At 52.9% G+C, this 16,515-nt stretch overlaps 1 long non-coding RNA gene across 5 annotated transcripts; it reads left to right on the forward strand.

Moving 5' to 3' along the window:
- The first annotated feature begins 4,434 nt into the window (after positions 1-4,434).
- On the forward strand, positions 4,435-16,507 carry Gm39783. 5 transcript variants are annotated; one of them, XR_001783261.2, is made up of 4 exons: positions 4,435-5,111; positions 5,969-6,172; positions 8,053-8,103; positions 15,923-16,507. It is a non-coding gene; the product is annotated as a predicted gene, 39783 (long non-coding RNA). The 5 variants fall into 5 exon arrangements; XR_001783260.2 differs by lacking the exon at positions 4,435-5,111 and adding an exon at positions 5,136-5,224; XR_001783262.1 differs by lacking the exon at positions 4,435-5,111 and adding an exon at positions 6,350-6,455 and having other exon boundaries at positions 5,426-6,172.
- The last annotated feature ends 8 nt before the right edge of the window (positions 16,508-16,515 follow it).

Raw genomic sequence — 16,515 nt, forward strand, 5'->3', positions numbered from 1 at the left:
GAGCATTTTGAAAAGTACTTGGAAGCAGACATGGACACTAGCACACCCTGAAATACCTGAGCACTTGGAGGAGTGTGCACATATGTGTACAGAACTATTCATGAATATATATCAAGCCATGAAGGTGTTCACAGGGATGACTAAGCCACACACACAAATGATACACAGGCATGTAGGTTGTTCCATACCCACCCATCTCTGTACTTCCATGGTGAAGCCTGTCCCACACGCAGAAACATTCACCCACATCTAAATGCAGCGTGACAACCAAGTACGAGCAGATACACACAGGCACGTGCTAGACACACACAGGTGGCTGTGAACATAAATGCACACAGGTGTGCCAACCTACAGTCAGCACTGCAGACATGGAATGGCGACATGCACACGCACACGCGTACGCACATGCACACACATGCGTGCGCGAACTTGTAGACCCACAGCAGGTTCTGTCATGTCACAAACACTTACCCATTACACCTGCAGAGACATATGTGTCCTTCACACGTCTACTGATACATACTGGAGCATGCATGTTCCCCCTCCTCTGAATGCGCCCCACGAGCACAGACCCTGGCCCCCCGAGTCACAGAGATACACCCTGCTTCTCAGCACAGACATTTGCTGTGCGGAATATTGAGAACTCTTGCATCCCCACAGAAGGTTGCCCCAGGCAGTCATCTGTGGGATTCTGCAATCTCCCAACTGGGAACTAAATCGCCACCTGTCCTAAGCTAGGGAGCATCAGTCTCCACAAAGCAGGGAAGCGGCTTCCTATCATTCAGTCTGCCCCACCAGCCAGCCAGGACAGACACACACTCCCTACTTCTTCACACTCTCCAGGTTTCCAGGTCCCAGAGGGGAGACAGAACAGCAACCCCCTTCACCCCACATTCCTCTCACCCCCACCCTCTAGCTTTCTTTCTCTTTGGCAGCAGGCCAGGGTTGCTGTGGCCAGCAGAGTGACTGACACCTCTCCTGTCCCAAAGGAGTTCAGATCCTGAGGACCAACTGGCTCTGTAACCCCCTACGCCCCCATTGTGGGAAAGTTGGGAGGGCAGGGGAGAGCTGACCTGCCCTTAGACCCAGCCCACTTTCAGCTTGATTGACTGACTTGGTGGGGTTTTAGTTTTGCTAATAGAGAATTAAAGACCTAATTGTTTTTGTTTTGTTTCGAGACAGGGTTTCTCTTTGTAGCCCTGGCTGTCAAGAAACTCACTTGTAGACCAGGCTGGCCTCGAACTCAGAAATCTGCCTGCCTCTGCCTCTGTCTCCCAAGTGCTGGGGTTAAAGCTGTGCGCCACCACTGCCCAGCTGAGACTTAATTGTTTTATCTGCAGCAGTTGTGCCTGTGTGGATATGAAGGAGTGAGTGCAGGTGCCTGTGGAGGCCAGGAGAGGAACACCAGAGCCCTAGGAACAGGAGTCACCCATGGTTATAATACACTTGGTATCAGAGCTGGGAACAGGTTATGTGCATGCTCTCCACTGCTAAATCATCCCTCCAGATTCTGTTTGTCTGTTTTGTGTAGTGGGTTGGTCTGATGCTGGGCAGAAAAAAGGTAGACATAGCGTGAGGTACCAGACTTGGGATCTCAGGCAGGGAGCACCATAGCAAGGAAGGAGGGCCAGCCTGTCGGAGTGGGAGTGGCCCGGGCTGAACATGGTGTTATCTCGGGCGCATTAATAGGAAAGTAGACAAAATAGCACAGAGAATTGGTATCTGCCCAGTTCTAGTGTTTTAAGGCTTATGATAAATCTAAAGAGTTTTGTGTCTTTTATTTGGGAACTATATGGTCCAAAGTGGGGGTAAACCCCCCAAAGTAATATTTATCACAACAGTGTGGCTTTGTTTTGATGTTCCTGGACAATTTTATCAGAATTCAAAAGAACCATCGTAGCCAGGTTTAGTGGCACATATCTTTAATCTCAGTACCAGGAAGCAGAGGCAGGTGGATCTATGTGAGCTTCAGGACAGCCTCATCTACATAGTGAATTCCCTGTTTCAGAAAATCAAAGAAAGAAAGACAGCCTGCCAACCTCAGCAGCTCCTAAGACAAGGCCAACGAAGGAGAGAGAAATCTCGTGCCTTCGGAGCCTGCATGGAGGTCAGCCACCTCCAAGGACCCACACAGTGGCGATGAGAAAGAATGGAAAAGAGAAAGGACCAGGGAAATGGCAGTGCCAAGGCTCTAGCCATCGTCTAAAAGAAAGATACGGGAGAGAAGAAAGAGGAAGTCATACCTCAGTCAGGACTCAGAGTGGCTGGCAAACCCAACCGAACCTCATGGTGGCACTGTAGCAACCACTTGGTTGATTGTTGGTTTGTTTTGGAGGAGGATTGCTTCTGGCCTTGTCTGGCTGGAAGCTGGCTATGTAGGTGAGGATAGCCTTAAATTCTCCATGCCCCTGCTTCTCTGCCTCCCAAGTGCTGGGAGACAGACAACACCCTCCAGTTCCTGTTGCCCTGGAGGTGGGACCCAGGGAATCTCCCACACCACGGGGGGCAGTCTACCAGCTGAGCTGTATCCCCAGACCTGCCCATTTGATATAGTTACACCCAGGTCCTAGGGCTTGTCGAGGAAGATTCGAACCCAGGGCTGAGCTCAGAATAAGAAACTGAGGCTCAGGGAGACCACATGGGGCCACCTGCCCCCCCAACACAGGCTCCCTGCAGGCCAAGCCCATAGGCTAAAACAACACAGACACCCAAAGAGGAGGTGGGCTGAACCTTGTTGCCCTTCCGGCTGTTCAGACTCCTCCCATACACCCTGAGTTACCCCAGCCATGACAGATGCCAAGCCTATGGTCCTTCCTGCCTGCTTCTGGGCAGCATTTGCCCATCCCTAACAGTGGCTTTTTTCCCAGTAGTTCTAAGCTACACAGTTCCATGTTCCTATTCAAATTGGCCTTAGTATTCCCTTGGGACTGGTCTCTGACCCCAATTTGGTGCTATCCTTCAGCCCCCTGAACTCACCATGGCGATATAAGTAGTGTAACAGCAGAGTTAACCTTCTTCTTGCCTGGAGGGAGAACACAGGCTGTCCTGTTCTCAGGGGACCCACGATACCCAGGACCAACAGCTCCTGCTTGTGCGTAGTAGCTGTTGCATGAAAATATGCAGTGCTGGCAGGCCGATGCACACCTGCATCCTCATATTCAGGAAGCAGAGGCAGGAGGCTCAAGTGTCAAGCTAGCCTGGGCTACATAGAAAGACTTGTTTTAATTCTACCACCCTCTGCCCTCCCCCATGCACCCATGGCTGGGAGATGAGCACAGTACCCCCAAAGAGCCCCAGGAGACACAGGTCCACCCTCCTCTACATAAAAGTGCAGAAGGCCTGGGGAATGGTGGAGAGCCTGTGACTCCAGGGTCAAGATTAGAACTTAGGTCCCTTCCTCCAGGCTGGTGCCTCCCTCCTCTCCTAGCTGGGTGCTGAGAACAGAAGTGGGAGCAAGATGCTGTCTCCCTTTCTTTCCCTCCTGTCTGAAGCTGGAGGCACTGCTCAGCATGGCTAAGGGGCCCAGACTGACTGTCCCAGGCTCTGCCCTGAGAAGCCAGGCCACTCCAACCCAGTCACTCCCCAGCCTGTGTCTTGACCAGGCACCCGAGTGTTGAGGCCACTGTTCACTTGTATATTCATCTGTCTGTCTGCCTTTGCTGCCTTGGTTTTCTCATCTTAAAGGTAGGGTGTCTCATCTTTGGAAACCTCTGGCAAGAATCGTTGCTTTTGGGCTGGAGAGACGGCTCAGCGGTTAAGAGCACTGACTGCTCTTCCAGAGGTCCTAAGTTCAATTCCCAGCAACCAGGTGGTGGCTCACAACCATCTGTAATGGGATCTGATGCCCCCTTCTGGTGTGTCTGAACACAGCTACAGTGTACTCATATACATACAATAAAAATAAATAAAAATTTAAAAAATCGTTGCTTTGTATAAAATGTTTAAACGCCCAGGACAGGTCACACAGCTCATCGGATAGAGGAGCTTGCCACATACCCCAACAACACGAGTTCTATCCCCAGGACCAGCTGTGTGGAAGGAGATAACCCACTCCCACTAGTTGTCCTCTGACCTCCACTGGGACACACATGTGCCACCCCCATACACTACGTAAATAAATGCAAACGATAAAATAAATTGTATAAACGTTCCCACAGCTGCCTGGCAGGGATGCCTCAGCAGGACAGTCTTCTCCCAGGATCAAGATTCAGGAACGACCCCAGCCCCAGTATACAGCCGAGCAGCCTGCGGCTCAGAGGATGCTCAAACTTTCCCAGGCGCCCAGCTGCCCAGCCCTCGGCAGTGGCAGGCCTGCTGAGGAGGACAGGGCGGTCAACTGAGCGCCAGTGGACCGCGGGGTGAGCGGGAGTAGGGGGATGCCGAGGAGTGCCGGGAGGCCCCGCCCCCCGGGCCCGGCCGGGGTCTGCAGCCGTCAGCGACGAGCGCGGCCCCGCCGAGGGATCGATAACTAATTTCAGCGCCGCAGCCGCCCGGGTTTTTTCCCGATAATTGCGCGCCGGCAGCTGCGAGCCAGGCCCCCAGCCCGCCGCGCGCCCCCGCCCGCGCGCGATCAATTGACACCGCCACCGGGCGCCGGGAAAACTCATTTTTCTCTCCCTCCCCAGCTCCCGGTGGGCGCGGGCTGAGCTCGCGGTGGCCGTGTTGAGGATGGCCCTGAGGCCTGGGCGGGGGCGTTCGGTTGACCCTTTGCTTCTCCGGGGGCGCCGGACATGCACCTGCCACCCCAGGCTGAAGAGAGGCGGTGACAGGAGAAAGACCAGAATGCAGTGGGTTCAGGTCTAGACTCTGCAAGCCTGCTACCGCGTGCCTCGGTTTCCCCCTCTTGCCATGGGGTCCTAGCACGCTGTTAGGCACATAGAGGTAGCGCCCAGGGAGGACTCAGTGAATAGTGTTGTCCAGAGCAGAGAGTGTTTTTCGGTTCCTAGCCTGGCTGTGAGCAACTACAGTGTGCCAGGCCTGTTACAGGGTTTCTAAAAGCAGAAGCCAAGAATCTCCGCCTCCCTGCAACTGACTTCTAATAGTGGGATGTGCCACAAAGATAGCGAGCAAGAAGGGAGGTGACAAGGGCCAGCGGGTGGAGATAAAGCGAGGTAAACAGGTTAGAGGGGGACATAGCAGTGCAGTCCCGACACCTAGCCAGAACCAGCTCCGAGGCCCCTCCCAGGGCTCTCCCAGCCAAGCGCCAAGCTGCTGCCTGTTCAAGGTCGCTGGAAAGCTGCAGACTTGGCATTCTCTGAGGAGGGAGGGTGGAGGAGGGAGAAGCTGGCTGTGGGTGGGAGTCTCCTTATGGGAGAGTACACTAGTACAAGAGACTAGGCAGAGAGAGAAGACAGGGGGCTAGAGGGCAGGGTGGGCGTGAGGGGTGGGGAGAGAGAGAGAGAGAGAGAGAGAGAGAGAGAGAGAGAGAGAGAGAGAGAGAGAGAGAGAGAGAGAGAGAGAGAAGAGGACAGCTACTGTTTGTGGCCAAGGACTCTTGGAGCCTGGAGGCTGGGCTACAGAGAGACGTGAGGAACGACCCCAAGGTCACAGGAAACAGAGTTAGGTTCCTGTGTCCTGCTACCCAACCCTGGAAGAGAACAAGAGAGGCTGAGAGGAAAGGATGAAAGAGAAAGAGTCTCTGTAGGGAGACTGGAGGTGGTTCATTGGGCAGAGGCCACGGGGCTTCAGGATGACTGACAAGGCCTCCAGGAATCAGATGTATGGACTGGCCCCACCCCCGCCCTACCCCCAGTTTCCAGAAACCCAGCAAAAGAAGCTTAAGTCTCCCCCTGCGGTAGTGAGGGAACCAGGCAGGGCTAGAGAGGCCCACAGCTGCTGGGGAAGCGGTGAGGTTGGGACTCTCCCCTGCCTCAGTTTCCTTATCTTAGAACAGGGCCGGTGGTGAGGTCGGGGGGTGGGGTGCGGGGTGGGAGGTGTCTCTGTGTCTTCCTTCCTTCTGTATTTCCAGCTTTGGGGACAAGCTGGGTGCAATGACTCAGCCAACAGGAAGAAGGAGATTGCTGGCAGCCAGCGTGCTGGCCAGTACTAGGAATTCAAGACAATACAGAGCTAAGCGTCACCTTCCTGCTGGTCCATTTGCCCATACATCCGTCCAGTCATCCATCTGGCCATCCGCCCCCTACATGTTTACTAGGTTATCCGGGAAGGATTGGTAAGTATTTGCTACGGGGAGGCACCATGTGTGGGATCAACATGAGGCCGCCACCTTCCCCTCCTGCATACCCCATCCCTGTTTCCATCGACCCACCATCGCTGTCCTTTGGAATATGATCAGGAACACTACTAGGTTGGGAGTCAACACTGAACCTGTGCCTGTCATGTGACCTAGGCTGGCCTGGTGAACTCTCTGTGTCTTGGTTGGTCAAGGACAACGACTGGAGCCCTTGTTCTGCCCAGGAGAAGAGGTCCCTGGATTAACAGCATGTCTAGTCTAGGTGAAGACTTGTACTCAGAATGCTGTACAGTCTGCCAAAGGGAAAAGAGGGAACCCTAACCAAGGGTGGCTCAGGGTCGTACAGCTAGGAGGTTAGGAGGTCGGCCTGACCCCAGAGCTTGTGCCTTACCAGGGACCATAGCATCCCAGATAGAAGCTGGCCATGGGGTAAAACTTGGGGTCTCACAGCCTTTTTGTCCTTTCCCCCAGTGGTAGCTCTGGCTGCTAGCCATCCCCAGAAGGCCTCTGTGGGTCAAAACAGCAGCTGCCTTGCATGACCAGCTGGTGACTTCGGCCTCTTGGACATGCCCTAGGCCAGTACAGCAGGCAAGCCTCACTTTAAAAGAGACAGGAGCTCTGCAGTCAGAGGTGGACAGATGGGACAGCCTCGGGAGAAACAGCCATTTCTGGTGTCCTATGCTGTGCCCTTGGGTGGTCCTAGCTTACTAGGTGTGCAATGGGCATGGTGGCTGTTGGAAAGGAGGGCATAATGATAGGACTAAGGGACATATTTGGTGGTTAGGGAGGCGTACAGTGGGGACATGGTCATGATACCCAATGTTCTTCCTGGAGTAATGGCTTAATAAGATATTAGAACAGGAAACCAGGCAATGGTGGTGCATGCCTTTAATGCCAGCACTCAGGTGCCAGGGGCAGGTGGATCTGAATTCGAGATCAGCCAGGTCTACAGAACAAATTTCAGGACAGCCAGGACTACACAGAGAAACTCTGTCTTTGAAAACAAAACAAATACAAAAGATTGGAACAGGCAACTAAGTACAGCACCCTGAGCCCAAAGCCCACCATGGCGGCAGTGTTGTGAACCCAGCACTGGGGTCATGTTATCTATGGACCCCATCATACCTCCTAGGTGGATATGAGTTTCTCCCTACCATAGCTCCACTCTGCCAGGTGGAAGTCTTGGTTACCTGGAACAGGAGGGGAAGAAAAAAAGGGGGCAGGGGAGAAGGGAAGTTACCCCTCCTGGCACAGCACAGGACTCACTAAGTTCAAAGTCACTCCTGCATCGGGTTACAGTGGGGTCTTCCAGCTAGGACCAACAGGCAAGAGGAGTCAGGATTTCTGTATGAGACTTGCCCATAAAGATTCTAACTCATCGTGGAGAGACTTTGGTAGAAAAGTTTTGCACAGGCAGCCAGGACCTCAAAGGGGGCTGCTGGAAGTGGATTGGCAACCCTGGACACCTTGGTGTCTCTTGGCTTGGTGGCATAACGCAGGCTAACTGTGGAGCAGCCCCTGTAGGCTCATGGGAGCCCTACACCCACACCTCACCTGAATCTCACCTCCCGCCTCCCCACAGACACTTAGACAGTCACACAGAGATAAGCAGGGGAGGCAAAGCACAAGGTACTGAGAGGCAGTGGGTTTGACACGTTGCTCGGACAAAATACAGGAGAGAGACCATTCAAGAAAGGAAGGTTTACTCTAGCCCACAGTTTAGGGCTACAACCAGCGGTGGTGGGGGAATCCTGAGAGAGGCATCTGGAGGCAGCTGGTTACATTGTGCTCACTTCAGGGAGCAGGGAGCAGCGCCTGTTGCTGCTTAAGCTTTCTTCTCCTTTTCTTTCAACCATCAGTTACCATGGATCTTCCAGGGCAGCTCACCTAATCCAGATGATCCCTCACAGGTATGTCCAAAAGCGTATCTCCTCCGGGACTCTAGACCCTATCAATATTGCATCTAGAATCAATATAAACCATTGCAGAGGCTTTTGAACAGGTAACTCTGGTAGCCCTAAGGGCTGGACTCCTGGCTTCAACCAGGCAGAGCTCGATAGTACCGGTCCACATTAACTCTTTCCCCTGCTGTCTGTTACCTGTCCCCTTCATCCTAGCCAAAAAAAAAAAAAGCTGGGTACACCTGCCTTTCTTTAAAGCCCCCTTCAGGAAAACCTAGACCAAGACTTGTCATGGGGCAGGAAGGGGGGACGAGGACCTCAAATAGACAGGTTAAAGTCTTACCCCGGTACTCAGAATGTGACCTCAGCTGGGCTTGCCTGTAATCCCAGAAAAGGAGGTAGAGACAGAGAGATCGGTAGTCCAAGGTCATCCTCAGCTACTTAATGAATATGAGGCCAGCCTGGGCTACAGGAGACGCTGTCTCAAAACAAACAAGCAAGCATACAAAAGAACGGCTGTATTTGAAGATGAGATATGCGGTCTGAATGTCACTCCCTACTGTGTCCCTGTTAAACTGTAGTCTCTAATGTGAACGGGATTGAGAAGCAGGGTCCTGGACTGAAGAAATGACTCAGGGGTTAAGAGCACTTGCTGCTCTTTCAGGCGACCAGAGTTTGGTTCCTGGTACCTCAATCCCTGGCTCACGACCACCAGGGACTTTGGATCACTCCACTCCAGAGGATCCAATGGCTTCTGTACTCATATCCACATATCCCTCTCCCCACATACATACACATACTTCAAGTTTTAAAAACGAAGAATGGGTCTCAGAGAGATGGCTCAGCCATTAAGAGCACTGGCTGCTCTTGCAGAGGACCGGGGTTCAAACCTCAACACCTATGTGGAGGCTCACAACCATCTATAAATCCAGTTTCAGGAGATCCAACGCCCTCTACTGGCTTCCATTGATACTGCATGATTCATATACATACATGAGGCAAAACCCTATTAAGCATAAAATTAAACAACAGCAAAAAGTAGTGAGTTCTGGATGTGGGATGCTCAGGCCCCAGCAATGGCCATTGTGAAGGAGGCCACAAGAAGCCTGCTTGGTTCTCTCATAATATTAGATCCCAGCAAGAAAATGAACCCAGAAGAGCAGATCCTCACCATACACAAAGGCTGCTAGCGCCTAGATCTATCTTGCCCTGAGGGAAGCGAAGGTCAGCATCTGTGGTGTGTAAACCACCCTGCCAGTAGTGTTTGTTACAGAAGCACAAACTGAACTGTGGGGTCCTTAACGAGATGCTGTTTTCAAATGGTAAGAGGACCCCGGCAAGAGCCAGGCAGTGGTGGCGTACGCCTTTAATCCCAGCACTTGGGAGGCAGAGGCAGGTGGATCTCCGGGTTCAAGGCCAGCCTGGTCTACAGAGTGAGTTCCAGGACAGCCAGAGCTATACAGAGAAACCCTGTCTCGAAAACAAAACAAAACAAAAAAACAAAAGAGGAGCCCCGGCAGAATTGGGTTTTCCTGAAGGGAGGAACACAGGACACCCACAGAGGAAGGGCCACTGTGTGGAGACAGTGTGGGAACAGCTACCACCTGCAAGTGGTACTGGCTGTCCAGCTCAGGCACTATCCCAGGACCCTGAATTTAGGATGTGCTTCAGTTGTACCCCAGCCCAGACCCCAACTGGAGTCTCCAGAGCCCAAGCCCTTGACTCAAACTGTGTGCCCCCAGGACCCAGAGTGTCTCCTCAGGGATTCTTGCCACTCTCTCTGCTCTCTCCTTCAGCCGTGTTGGAGACCTCTCTGCACTGCCAGCTGGGCACTGCTTCCCAGCTTGTTGCCATCCCTCCTCCCTCCCATCCCTCTTGCCTTCCATCCCTCCTCTTTCTCATCCCTCCTCCCTCTCCTCCCTCTTTCCTCCCATCTCTCCCCCTCCCATCCCTCCTCCCTTCCATCCCTCCTCCCTCTCCTCCCTCTTCCTTCCCATCCCTCCTCCCTCCCATCCCTCCTCCCTCCCATCCCTCCTTCCTCCCATCCCTCCTCCCTTCCATCCCTCCTCCCTCTCCTTCCTCCTCCCTTCCATATCTCCTCCGTCCTATCTCCCATCCCTCTTCCCTCCTCCGTTCCACCCCTCCTCCCTTCCATCCCTCCCCCTTTGAAGGTTCTCCTGCTGGCTCCACACATACTCACATGCACAGACCCCACCCCTACCTCCTCACCCCCTCCAGGCAGGCCCTCTAAGTACTCTCTACAGATTCTCTTAAGGCCTACAGCAAACCAGATGCAGCATGCCCTTGGAGAGACCATGTCCTCCATCTTCATCAACATCACAGCAGGGTGAAGGTGACAGCTACCTGCCTATGCTGAGCCTGATGCCATGAGCCATGGGAGCGTCTCCCCTGCCCCTGCATCAGGGCCAGCATGATCTCTAGTTTATACATGAGGATCCAGGGCACAGAGAGGTAGGAGCTCTGCCTAAGGACACACAGTAGTTAAGTGTAGACTGGATTCCTCCTAGGCCTTAGGACAGGCTCCCCCCCCCCCAACCCCCAGAAGCAAAACTCATGGAAGAGGTATGAGTCTCAAGTGATACAGCCAACACAGGCCCTTCCCTGAGGGCAGGTAGTAGGCTAGCACCATTGAGAAGATAGAACATCAAGATTGGCTTGTGGGGCATTTTCTTAGTGATTGGTGTCATAGGCCCAGCACACTGTGGGTGGTGCGACCCCTGAGCTGTAAGAAACAGACTGAGCAAGAGATGAGGAACAAGCCAGCAGGCAGCACTCCTCCATGGCCTCTGCGTTGGTTTCTGGCTCGAGTTCCTGCCCTGGCTTCCCTCAGGGATGGAGTGTGATTAATAATAGACCTGTCCCTCCCCAGGTGCCTTTTGGTCATGGTGTTTATCATAGGAATCGAAAGCTAACTAGGGTAACCTCAAAGATCTCTGCCCTGGAGAGAGAAGATGCTGAACACAGTACCCGGTGGAGCCAAGAACAAGGCAGAATAGATATGGAGGCCTCACGGGGGTTGGGTGGGGTACAGTAGGTGAGGCTGGCTAACTTTGATGGTCTGGATGTATGAGATGCCAGGCTAAGGCTATGTGACCCCTGGGAGAGAAGCTAGGGATGAGTGACCTTTGAGCAGGCAGGTCTTGGAACGGACAGGGAGCTGGGGCATGCACTTCAGGAAGAGATGGAGAAGGCTCCAACTGTGCTGTGTTAAGCCTTGAGGCCACACTAAGAACTGCCTTTGTATGGGAGGTGCGGCACCTGCCTGAGTATGCAAAGGAAGTAGGTTCACTTCTAGCATCACAAAAAAGCAAAGAGAAACCGGACTGCTTGACTCTGTCCAGCACAGGGTTGTATTCAAAGTCCCTCTCTAGTGACCAGGAGCTGGAAGACCAAGAGAGAAGGCACAGGCAAAGGGAGAAAGTCGGACCCCAGGCCTCAGGGAGGTTAAAACTCAAGAGAGGGGACTGTCCGAGAGCGTGTGGCAGAGACTACAAAGGCACCAGTTCTGAGCTAAGGGACTCAATGACAGAGATGCCTGCTAAGGAAACTGAGGCCCAGAGTGGAGGATTGGAACCCCTGGATACTTACAGCAAGCCTACATTGACCACCTAGTGCCTAGAGACCTAGAGAAGAACACATGGCTCCATCCTAGTCTATATCAGGGACATTCAGGGACATTCTGCAGGGTCCTGAATGTGGGAAGGAGGAAAGAAAAGCTTGTCCACCACCTCCGCTCAGAGTCTTGTCTGAGACAGGGTCTCCCTAGGTAGCTCGCGCTGGCCTGGAACCCGCTCTGTAAACCAAGCCTGTCTCAATTTCACAGAGATGGGAAGCGCTGAGATAAAAGGCAAGCAGAGACTTGAACTCTCTATGCAGCCAAGGATAACCTTGAACTTCAACTCTCCTGCCTCCAATTCCCTAGTGCTGGAATCGCAGGTGCTTGTTACCACGATGGGTTCATGAGATGCCCGAAAAGCTGCTCAGGGCTTTGTGCACTCGACAAACACTCCACCAATGAGCTACAGCCCAGCCACTGTGTCAAGGCTGGAGGAAGCCCGTTCTAACCTACACCGCTGTAGCAAGTCCAGTGTAGCCCAGGATTAAGGTCAGAGAGGTGGAGTGAATGTCTCAAAGCAACACAGTAGGAGGTGTCTCGTGCTCAGCCAGCGGGAGGAGGGCAGCCCTTTCCCTGACCTCTGCCTGGCCTGAGGCAAGACCCAGGCAAAAGTTGGGGGATGGGGATGTTGGACAGAATGGCTGTTCAGCGGTGTGCACTGGTCCCCTGGAGACACTGGGAGATCTCAGCCCCTCCTCCTATTCTGTGGAGAGGCCCAGGCTGTGCAGGTGGGGGTCACAGAGAGGTCATGGAGGCAAGAGCCAGTGTATGCCTAGCCTGCAGGCTTGTGCACAATCTCTCTCTCTCTCTCTCTCTCTCTCTCTCTCTCTCTCTCTCTCTCTCTCTCTCTCTCTCTCCCTCCTGTCCCTCTTATCTCCTGAGGTCACTCTTCTAAGGTCACTCTTTCCCCTCCCCCACAGCCAGGCATTCTTAGGACCTGAGACCTCCCTCGAGACTGGCACACTCAGTCCATTTTCATTCCCCAAGGTTTGGTCTTGGCCAAACATTTACACACTGCACACCTTCCCCTGCACACCTGCCAATGCACACCTACCACTGCACACCTGCCCCCGCACACCTGCCCCCGCACACCTGCCCCTGCACACCTGCCATTGATCAGCCTCTGGCACCCAGACATCTGCATTCACTCAACAGAAGGGTTCTGGCCGGGCAGAGGTGGCGCACACCTTTAATCCCAGCACTTGGGAGGCAGAGGCAGGTGGATTTCTGAGTTCAAGGCCAGCCTGGTCTACAGAGTGAGTTCCAGGACAGCCAGGACTACACAGAAAAACCCTGTCTTGAAAAAACCAAAAACCAAAATAAAAACAAGCAAACAAAAAAAACGAAGTGTTCTGGGTCCCAGCTCTTGGGCTGGCTCCATGCCTTCCAGGTGCCCTCAAGAGACACACATCCCTGAGGGAAGAGGGATGTTTACCAGTGACATATGGATATGGCTTGTAGGGCACAGGAGCACTCGGGAGGAAGGCACCATGGCACTTTGAGGAACAATCACTCCACTGGGAAAGAAGTCAAGGAAGGCTACCTGGGGGAGGCTACAGCTTTCCAACAGCCAAATACAGAGCACAAGGGAGCATTGCAGACAGAGGGAGCAGTGTGTTGGGAGGCAACGGCTCCCCTGAAAATGTGCTGTAGGCAGTGGGTTTAGAGAAGACTGCACCACAGAGGGCAAATTTAGGAGATCAGGCCCAGAGGCCTGCAGGTCTAGACAGAGTTAGGGTGGAGGAGAAGCCCTCTAAGGTCTCGTCCTGAGCACCTCAGGTGTGCGCACAGGCACATTCATGCCCCCCCCCACACACACACAAATAAATTATATATTATTTGTTTATGATAACACACACACAAAACAAATAAATAAATATAAATATGTTTCAGAAAAAGACACAGAGACATTGAGGGCAATTCTCTTTTCCTGTTGGATGTCCACTTTGTCATCTGGCCAGGACCCCACCACTTAGGCCCTGGGTCCACCGAGAGCCCCTCCCCTCGCCGCCTTGCTCTACAGGATGCCCCCTGCTTAATGAGCTATGAGCTATGAGCTATGAAAGCAAATCCTCCTCTTAGATTTTATTTTACTTTTATTATTATCTATTTTATGTTTCGTTTTTTAAGACAGGGTCTCATTATGTATCCTTGGGTGGTCTGCAATTTGTTATGTAGACCAGACTGGCCTCTGACTCACAGAGATCCACCTACCTGCCTCTGTCTCCTGAGTGCTGGGTTAAAGGCCTGTACAACCATGCCCAGCCAAGTTTTATTTATTTGTTTATGTATCTTTTTATTTTGTTTTTTTTTTACAGGCAGGTTTCTCTTTGTAGCCCTGGCTGTCCTGAAGCTTGCCCTGTAGGCCAGGCTGGCTTCAAACTCATACAAATTCTGTCTCTGCCTCCCAAATGCTGGGATTAAAGGCGTATGACACCACCGCCTGGCAAGAATCCACTCTTGATTCTTTCTAAGATGGGTTCTCCTTATGTAGCCCATGCTGACTGGAACTCACAATTCTCCCAGGCTGCCTGACTGAGGTGCTCAGAACTTGGGTGCTCTGGGAAAGCAGATGCTCTTAACTGCTCTCCCAGCCTCACCCCTGCAGAGCCTTAGCCTGGGGTGTGCACCTGCAGAGATCAGTCTGTTCCTGGCCTTGACCTGAAGAGGATTCCCTGGGCACACTCTTGGCCTCCAAGCAGTACCTGTGGCCTCATTCCCCCCCCCCGCCCCCCCAAACAAATGTGACGCCTGGCTGCAGCCTCATTGGTACCAATTTCCCAAAACCTCATCACTCACTCCTGCCCTCCCTTGACCTCTTTTGTGGAAGCCTTGGCCACACATGGAGTTGGTACGGTTCCTATTGGTTTGCTTGCTTTGAGATAGAATCTTAATATGTAGCCCAGGCTGGCCATACACAGGTCAACCTGAGTCCACTTTCCCAAGCACTGCCTCCCTGAGCTGACAAGTGACGATTTTAAAGCACCTGGATAGCAGCCACCAGGACCTGTAACCCTACTGTGTGACAAGCTCACAAGCCTGGGCTCAGGGTAGCATCAGATGTCTCAGAGGTCATAGCAAAGGACGGGTTATGACTGCTCATACAGAGAAAAATCCTAAAGCCTTTGAATACATGAGTAAGAAGCAGGGCGCAGGCTTTAGAGACCCACTGGCAGGTGGCAGGGGTTGGTATGAGAATGGGGAGTGGGGGGTATCCAGATAGGACAGGTGGGCTGTCTCAGGGAAGAAGGTATACACACATGGTTAATACAACCAAAGTTACATTTTATTATACTGAGGATCACCACAAAAGGTCCGGACCATAGATTTCTAAGTATGGGCCGGGCGTGGTGGCGCACGCCTTTAATCCCAGCACTTGAGAGGCAGAGGCAGGCGGATTTCTGAGTTCGAGGCCAGCCTGGTCTACAAAGTGAGTTCCAGGGCTATACAGAGAAACCCTGTCTCAAAAAAAAAAAAATTTTTTTTTTCTAAGTATGGTCCTGAGCCCATCCAAGATCTGTTCCCTCTTGAATCTCCCCAGGGCTGCTCACCCATGTGACAGATCTTAGCTGAATATCAGGTCTATTCTCTAACAGAAGTCTCTGAGTCAAGGGTCAGGATCCTGGGGGAGACTGTCCAGCCGCAGGGCAGATCAAGGTGTCATCTCTCCAGATGTGCAGAGCAGAGCACAGTTGGCATCATGGGGCTCTAGGACTGTGGCTGGTTATCCTGAGAGAGTGATGTCACTAGGTTCCGGTTCTCAGCTTCAGCAGCCTTGTGTGTACTGGGGATCCTGACTAAGCTGTTTTTACATGTCTAAAGGGCATTTTTTTTTTTACCATGTTCCTTACATCCTTACATGGGGGCCAAAGCTCTCTCCCTGAAAGCTAGCTCTACAAGCTGAAAGTCAGGTCCTCGTGGCACCAAATCCAGATTAAATAGGAAAATTTGTCCCTAGAAAGACCCTTGGCAGAGCCACCCAGGGAAAGGCCAGTCACAGAGTTCCAGACATGCAGGCTGTAGTCATGGGTCTCTTGGGAGCAGACAAGATCAGATAACACAGGGGTCTTTTGGGTTATCCCCACACTACAGGGCTATACCCCTGACACTAATGTTCTAGAGCCTTCCACCCCAACTGCCCCTCCCTCTTGGTTCAGCACAGGACCCATCCAAGAGCTGTCCCCTCTTAAGTTTTAGGTCAGGCTGGACCTGGGCCAGCCCACACTGCAGAAGGAAGCCACGCCACTTGTTCCTGGTCCAGTTCTCAGCCCCGTGGAACCAAAGCAAACCAGTGGAACTGCCACCCATTTCCCACCTACAGAGGGCTGCGATGCTAAAGCTCTGGAACCAGGCCGCCTGGAGGATGCCCGGCTCCATACTTATTATGGGCTGGTTGGTTGTGGGCAGGTGGTGGGACCAAATGCTCCTCTCCCCCACCCCTGAGGGTCAGAGGAGGACTAAGGAGCTGAAGCAGGCCATCCAGGGCAGCGGCTGGGGCAGAATTCCTTTCCATCCCCAGCAAGGCAGTGACTACATTCTTCACACAGCCCGAGGACAGGGCTGAGGCAGGCTGGGCCTCTAGGTCTGCTGCTTTTCCCAAAGAAAAGCAGTCCTCAGCTTTTGCTGGGTTGCTGGCTGCGTGGTTTGGAGACTACATTTCCCAGTTTCCTTAGTCATGTGACCAAACGCTGGCCAATGGGATGTCAGCAGAAGTTTTCTGTAAAAGCAGAGGGTAGAGCACACACACACACACACACACAGGCGCGCGCGCGCGCGACCCCCCC

The sequence above is a fragment of the Mus musculus genome, chromosome 2, assembly GCF_000001635.26.
Source record: "Mus musculus strain C57BL/6J chromosome 2, GRCm38.p6 C57BL/6J".
Taxonomy (NCBI): Eukaryota; Metazoa; Chordata; class Mammalia; order Rodentia; family Muridae; genus Mus; species Mus musculus.